The sequence below is a fragment of the Triticum aestivum genome, chromosome 6B (genome assembly GCF_018294505.1).
Source record: "Triticum aestivum cultivar Chinese Spring chromosome 6B, IWGSC CS RefSeq v2.1, whole genome shotgun sequence".
In the NCBI taxonomy this organism is placed as follows: domain Eukaryota; kingdom Viridiplantae; phylum Streptophyta; class Magnoliopsida; order Poales; family Poaceae; genus Triticum; species Triticum aestivum.
Window position 1 is genome coordinate 87,011,300 of NC_057810.1, and position 7,703 is coordinate 87,019,002.

General features: G+C 44.4%; 2 long non-coding RNA genes across 2 annotated transcripts; both read left to right on the forward strand.

Moving 5' to 3' along the window:
• Window positions 1-517: 517 nt before the first annotated feature.
• LOC123133603 (uncharacterized) lies at window positions 518-1,175 on the forward strand. The gene is made up of 3 exons (XR_006465319.1): window positions 518-806; window positions 882-944; window positions 1,108-1,175. It is a non-coding gene; the product is annotated as an uncharacterized lncRNA (long non-coding RNA).
• Window positions 1,176-1,417: 242 nt separating this feature from the next.
• LOC123133602 (uncharacterized) lies at window positions 1,418-3,395 on the forward strand. Its single transcript, XR_006465318.1, has 3 exons — window positions 1,418-1,456; window positions 2,196-2,270; window positions 3,019-3,395. It is a non-coding gene; the product is annotated as an uncharacterized lncRNA (long non-coding RNA).
• The last annotated feature ends 4,308 nt before the right edge of the window (window positions 3,396-7,703 follow it).

Genomic DNA, 7,703 nt, shown 5'->3' on the forward strand with positions numbered 1-7,703 from the left:
CAGGGTAGTGTCTACAAGGGGATGCTCTGTGCTCTTGGTGTTATCTGTTAGTCTTTTCTGTATATAGTCTTATAGTTATGTTCTTTAGAATATCATCCAAATCATGACAGCTTTGACCCAAACTATAAGAGCTAAAAAAACTGCTGCTCGGTGTGATTTTAGATTTATTTGAACAAAAGACTACTAGGTGATCTTCCAGATGTATTTGGCAAGTAGCGGCTCCGAAATTGCTGGCTATAGCATCGCATATCTTTTTTCTTGATTGTCACAACAATAAGTTTTCATGTATCTGAATGGTGATCTCGCCATTCACCAAGGAGGGATAAAAGTTTGGTATCCACTGGCATTTTTTTTTGTTCATCAATCTTGCCGAGATATCAAACATGTGCTTACTTGATTACGAGGATGACTTTTTTATGTGCTTGATAGATAGAATGCCTCAATAGATACCATGCCTCTGATTTTCTTATTTGAGCGTGTTTTTATACAGAGACTTTGATTTGCTTGTTTTCCACTTCTTTAGGAATATGAGGAGCGAGCTATGTTGTTGTCAGTGGCTACATCATTTCGACCAGTGATATGGTTAATCTTTGCGATGTGGACCAATGGCATGATCTGTACCTAAGGTTGGAGTTGCTGAATTAGGTAAGAAAAAAATGAGAACCATTTTCTTCTTTTTCACTTCTTTAGGGATATGAGGAGAGAGTCTTACAGCTCTATTGTTAATCAGCTACTTCCTTTTTTGGATGATTAATTATTTGCATGAAGGTTCAGAGAATGGCCTCTATTGCCTTACAGTCCAACTGGTAAACATAACAGTGCCTTACATGAGCAATGATGTTGATCTTACATACTTATACGTATATGTTTCTGTATTGCAGAACACGTGAGAAATTACTGATGCGCATGGATGACAGCTTTCCCACGACGAAGCAAAATTGCAGGTGATTTTCTCTACTTTCTAATATTATCCATATATCACAGGGGAATGATGGGTAGTTTTAAAAGGGATTAGTGCTTCGTCGCACCTTTTCTAGCTTCTTTTGGCCTCCAAATGATATACAAGGCAGTCAAGTTCCATCCTCTAATTTCTTGTGATTTTTATAGGACCTATTAGGATGCATACCTGAAGGAGTGCATCTACCGGCTCAGCTGAAAATCGATCTCTATTTGGTTTATGCATTCTATTTTTCTCTCGGTTTTGTCTGTCGCTCGTCCTTGGTATGCTCATCCATCTTGCCTTCTTTGCTTGCCTCCTTCTCCTCTCCAATTCAGGTAGATGGATTGTTCTTTTATTTTTCTGTGGAACGACTCTTATTTTACTTGTCTGTGCTCTGTTCCATAGCATGCTAGTGCACTGACCACTTCATCTCCATTTATTGAGCAGGTTCTGCGATCTCTTGTGTTGCTGTGTCTCGATCTCCAGCTTTGTTGCATCTCTATTCTGCTCCTCGAGGTTTGCTTGTTTTCTGTCTAGCTAAAATGCATATTTCCGTTCCTGCACGTGTTGTCATGGTGTTTAAATTGGAGTTGGTGGTGGAAGGGGGGGTCTGGAACTAAAACGAAATTTAGTTTGTTGTTATCATATATCTCGGGTCGTGTGTATGTATCTCGTTGGATAAAGGAAGATTGAGTGAATGTAGGTGTGGCTTCATGAGCACCGGTCAAGGTTCTTAGCGAGTTCTTTGTAGGCATAATTTTCTTCTATTCAACAATGCATTTTAGATAGTGAAACCGGTCCTAATTATTCCATGCTGGAGTTAAAATTGTGCATCTTGTTATGTATTTTGGGAAGAGCAGCAGTTCATAATTTTCTCTATAATATTCATGTCATTCAGTCAAGATAGCGTGTTGTTTATTTTTCTTTCTTCAGGTAGGAAACACATGTTGATTTCTTGACCACCTCAAGTGATCCAGTGATCCAATGTTAGATGAAGTGTTTTAATATTTTTTTGTTCATGCTTATTCCCGGAAACACAGCTCAATGGAATAAGCTCTGTAACTTTTATTTAGCATATCATACATACAAGTGTACTGATATTATATTAGGACTTAATGATGGATAACATAACACTTATTTTTAACTGCATACATACCATGGTCTTGTCATATCTTCTTATGTTGTATCTATTATTCATGTACATACTCTGTGTGGTATTCACATGGTTGTGTCGCCATTGACATCCTTATTGTAGGTGCTCAACAGGAGAAGCACTCAATAGGAGAAGCAGGAGCAGCGGAGCGTTCGCCTCGTTGCAGGTCGACTTCGGGTCCCTTCTCATCTTACTGATTTATTCCTCCCCTTCTCTTCCAGTCCCCTACTCATAGAGCTTATCATTTTGTTTTTGTAGATTTGGTTTATCTATGTCTGCAAGTTGTTTGATAAAAATCCAACAAGGCTGACATGGTAGAATTAATCTATGTAAGTCGTTTGATTTTATTTTTCTATAATTTAGTTCCAGTCAAAGATAACAAGTTCGCAGTCCCATTAATTTTTTTTGCAATTTAGGTAGTGAAGGAGATCAGAATGCTTTTATTCTATTTACATCATGGGCTTTATTATAGAACAACCACAGTGGTGAAAATTATCTCATATTTATTAATATCTTTTATTGTTTGTGTTTAGTGAATAAAAACTGCAGTAGATTCCCACCTCTTATTATGGATGCACAAGTGCTTCACAATTTTTCATTGCTGATATATTTGCCCTATCTGTCTAGGTTAAATGTTAGTGCTTCACAATGCGCTTTATACTTTGCACGATCTAACAATGCATGCCAGACTTCTGATAATTATACAATAGTATGCAGCAATGCTACTAAGACATGCTGAATGTGGAGTTTTATTTTATCTATGTTAGTACCCATGCGAATATTGAATTGTTTTACTCTATGTTAGTACCCATGTGAATATTGAATTGTTTTACTTTGATGGTTTAGCACATGTCATAATATAGTCGGTAGTTAAGAGAAGGCATTAATCTTTTTGTTTCTTAGGAAAATAGTTCTCATGTTACAGGGTGCGTGGACAAACAGATGCTAGGGGCATTGTTTCACACAACACCTACACCAATGACCACTGGACAAGTGAAGCAAAGGTACTTGTGAACAACATGAAAAACTTTCAGCCATCCTTTGATTACATGGAAATATGCCTTTGATGCATCCGTGTTATTATTTACTGACCGACTGTGTTTAGCAACTTCAGTGTGTAGATCAAAATTACTACTCCCTCCATCCGAAAAAGCTTGTCCCGCGAATGATTGTTTGTAGCATCAAGTTAGTGGTAGATACATCCATTTGAGGAATAAGCTTTTCCGAATGGAGGGAGTATATGATGTAATTAACCAATATCACTAAGAAGTGCTCCTGGACACAAAATGCTCTATACTATCATGTCTTGAATTTTCTAATTGCAAACTCAAACATTTGCATTTTGTTCTTCATTTCAGTTGGGCTTTTGCGTCAATTTTATCAATTTCATACATTACAAATGAGAAAAAAAAATATTTTTATACAGATCCACGACACTTCGCAAAAGAGTGTACAACAACATCGTCTGCTATCAAAAAAGCAAAGTAATCTCTTTTTAGTTCTTGCTTCAAATTTGCTCATGTGCCAGATGGCGCGACAGGTCATCTAGTATATATAACGGTGATACAGATGGTGTGTTTATGAACATGTTATACTACATTTAATATATTTTATCTCTACTCTTATAAAAACGGAGTTGTTGATGATGGTGTGCCTACCATCCTGCATTATAGGCCGTCCGATTTATATTTGGCGGATAGCAAGGAAACTATGATGGTTGAAGTTGGCAACAATCATGATTGTAGATTCTTATTGAAATAGAGAAACAAATTTAAATTTAGTTCGAATTGCAGTGGTAGTATAGACATTCGGAATGCACTAAAATGTTAGTATGAGTAGGTTACATGCATTATACAACAAGCGAAAAAATTTAATAGGACATAACATGGATTCATACTCCCTCCTTCCATCTATATAGGGTGTAATGAGATTTTTAAGACCGCCTTTGACTATTGACAAGATTAATAGAACATGACATGCACAATGTGAAAATTATATCATTGAAAGAACCTTTCACAGACGAAGTTAACGGTGTGCTTGTAAGTTGCATGTCATATATCATTGCTCTAATATTTGGTCAAAGTTAGCATCGAAAAACGCATTAGGCCCTATATAGATGGAAGGAGGGAGTTGCTTTGAATAGCATTTGTATAGTAAAACGGGGCAAGACTCTCTCTTTGTGTGGTGTGAATAGTTTTATTTTTTTCATTTTCTTTTTGGTTGAGGGAAGTGCGAATTGATTTGGTACGTACAAGTACAATATTACTACATATTAGGCTTGTCCCTAAAATTCAACCCGCGTCTTGTTATATCCCGAAAATTCAGATACCGTGCTCCCAAAACTGGAGCCTTCACAACCTGCACCTTGCTATCCTGAAATTACAATGTCCGCGAAAACTCCCTCCAGCTGCCAAATCCCGACACGTGAAATCCCCCTTCTAACCCTGAGCCGAAAGGGATGCTAGTTCAAATCGGTGGGGGGTACTTTTATAACACACCCTACATTTTGGATAAGCGCGTCCCTAAGTCATGCTTCACCCCCTCCCATTGCCCCCCTTTCGCCATTCGAAATCCCAGGCCGCCATAACCTCTCCGCTCCAGCCGCAAAACCCCACCCTCCTCCGTCCGCCATGTCACCACTGCCCAGCCAAAGCCTCTTCCCCGACGATGTCGTCCACCACAGCAGCTCAACGTCCCTCGTCCACCTCCCCGGAAGAGGATCCGTCGTCCATCTCGCCGTCCAGCCGGTTCAGCCGCCCTATCCTCCACCTCCATGGAGCTGCTCTGATGATCGCCTCGTCTATCGCGACTGCTCCATCCCCACAGCGCCGCCTCAACCTGCGCCACCGGAACCGCAGCATCCTCACCGACTCCTCGGACGAAGCCGAGGCCTACTCGGCGCCACCAAAGAGGTTGTACACTCATCGCATCGCACCTTCTCCTTAACTCGACCTCCCGGCACCGACGGTGCTACATTCCGCACCCCCATGGAGCGGCTACCTTGAAGCCGGCGCCGCAGGCGACATCTCCATGGCGGCTCTCCCCCAGTGCGAGGCCCCTTCGGCGGCGGCGTCCATACGAGCCGGATCTGCTACTGCTGCTGCGGCTCTCGCTTGCTCGCTCGCACTGCTGCTGCTCTGGCTCTCGCTCGATCGTTCGCTCACCCAGCTACTGCTGCTGCTCTCCCCCTTGCCCGTGCTGCTGCTCTGCTCCGATTAAGCCACACTTCAGTCGACTGAATTGACTTTTAGGTCAGTCGATTTTCAGGGGTTTGGGGGGCTCGCCGGAGTTAAGGAAGAACCACCCGCAGCGGAGATGGGGGCTCGCCAGAGAGGTACCCCACTATCTATCTTAGAGTTTAGGGTGGGGGCGGGGGGCCTAGAGGGCTAGCCGGGGCGGTGATGGCGATTTGTTTCGGGGCGGCGAGGCGGCGCTGGGGCCAGCGGTTTGGCCGGTGGTGGCTGGCGGCTCAGGGGGTGCAGGTTGAAGATGAACTGCAGGCCCTCCCTAAACTACATGTCAAGTGTTGGGGAACGTTGCATAAAATAAAAAAATTCCTACATTCACCAAGATCCATCTATGAGTTCATCTAGCAACGAGAGAGGGGAGTGCATCTACATACCCTTGTAGATCGCGAGCGGAAGCGTTCAAGAGAACGGGGTTGAGGGAGTCGTACTCGTCGTGATCCAAATCACCGGAGATCCTAGCGCCGAATGGGCGGCACCTCCGCGTTCAACACACGTACGGTCAGCGTGACATCTCCTCCTTCTTGATCCAGCAACGGGGAAGGAGAGGTTGGTGAAGATCTAGCAGCACGATGGCATGGTGGTGGATGCAGCAGAGTTCCGGCAGGGCTTCGCCAAGCGACTACGGAAGGAGGAGGTGTAGCAAGGGGAGAGGGAGGCGCCAAGACTTTAGGGTGCGGCTGCCCTCCCCTCCCCCTCCTTTATATGGGCCCCCTGGGGGGCGCCGGCCCTGGAGATGGGATCTCCCAAGGGGGCGGCGGCCAAGGGGGGTGGAGTGCCCCCCAAGGCAAGTGGAGGCGCCCCCCACCCTAGGGTTTCCAACCCTAGGCGCAGGGGGGCCAAGGGGGGTCCACCAGCCCACCAGGGGCTGGTCCCCTCCACACTGCAGCCCACGGGGCCCTCCAGGATAGGTGGCCCCATCCGGTGGACCCCCGGGACCCTTCCGGTGGTCCCGGTACAATACCGGTGACCCCCGAAACTCTCCCGATGGCCGAAACTGCACTTCCTATATATAATTCTTTACCTCCGGACCATTCCGGAACTCCTCGTGACGTCCGGGATCTCATCCGGGACTCCAAACAACTTTCGTTTTGCTGCATACTCATATCTCTAGAACCCTAGCGTCACCGAACCTTAAGTGTGTAGACCCTACGGGTTCGGGAGACACGTAGACATGACCGAGACGGCTCTCCGGTCAATAACCAATAGCGGGATCTAGATACCCATGTTGGCTCCCACATCCTCCTTGGTGATCTCATCGGATGAACCACAGTGTCGAGGATTCAATCAACCCCGTATACAATTCCCTTTGTCAATCGGTACGTTACTTTCCCGAGACTCGATCGTCGGTACCTTGTTCAGTCTCGTTACCAGCAAGTCACTTTACTCATACCATAATGCATGATCCCGTGACCAGACACTTGGTCACTTTGAGCTCATTATGATGATGCATTACCGAGTGGGCCCAGAGATACCTCTCCGTCATACGGAGTGACAAATCCCAGTCTTGATCCGTGTCAACCCAACAGACACTTTCAGAGATACCTGTAGTGCACCTTTATAGTCACCCAGTTATGTTCTGACGTTTGGTACACCCAAAGCACTCCTACGGTATCTGGGAGTTACACGATCTCATGGTCTAAGGAAAAGATACTTGACATTGCAAAAGCTCTAGCAAACGAACTACACGATCTTGTGCTATGCTTAGGATTGGGTCTTGTCCATCACATCATTCTCCTAATGATGTGATCCCGTTATCAACGACATCTAATGTCCATAGTCAGGAAACCATGACTATCTGTTGATCAACGAGCTAGTCAACTAGAGGCTCACTAGGGACATATTATGGTCTATGTATTCACATGTGTATTATGATTTTTGGATAATACAATTATAGCATGAATAAAGACAATTATCATGAACAAGGAAATATAATAATAATCCTTTTATTATTGCCTCTAGGGCATATTTCCAACATCAAGTGCCTCTCTGCTACCATTGCGTTCAGTTTCGACAGTAGCATTCAGATTCCACAGTAAATTTCAGTTTCGATAGTTAAGTTCAGAGTCAACAGTTTTTACCTCATCTGTTGTAGTCAGGTGGTTTTTGGTGATGTTAATTTTACATCCATTTTACATCATCTATTGGAGATGCTATTAGAATCCCACTTGAGATTGACGATGTCTGTCTTGTGCTGCTTCAGCCTTGACGTCTTGCGGCTCACCGGAGCTGCTCCAACGACAGAACAATCCATCACAACAGAGCAGTGCCCCGGACGCCGTCTACAGACTCCTCAGATCTTCCTCCACGCCTCCGACAGCCTCTGCCTCAACTGCTTCAGTGACCAACCCCATGATGCTGAGGT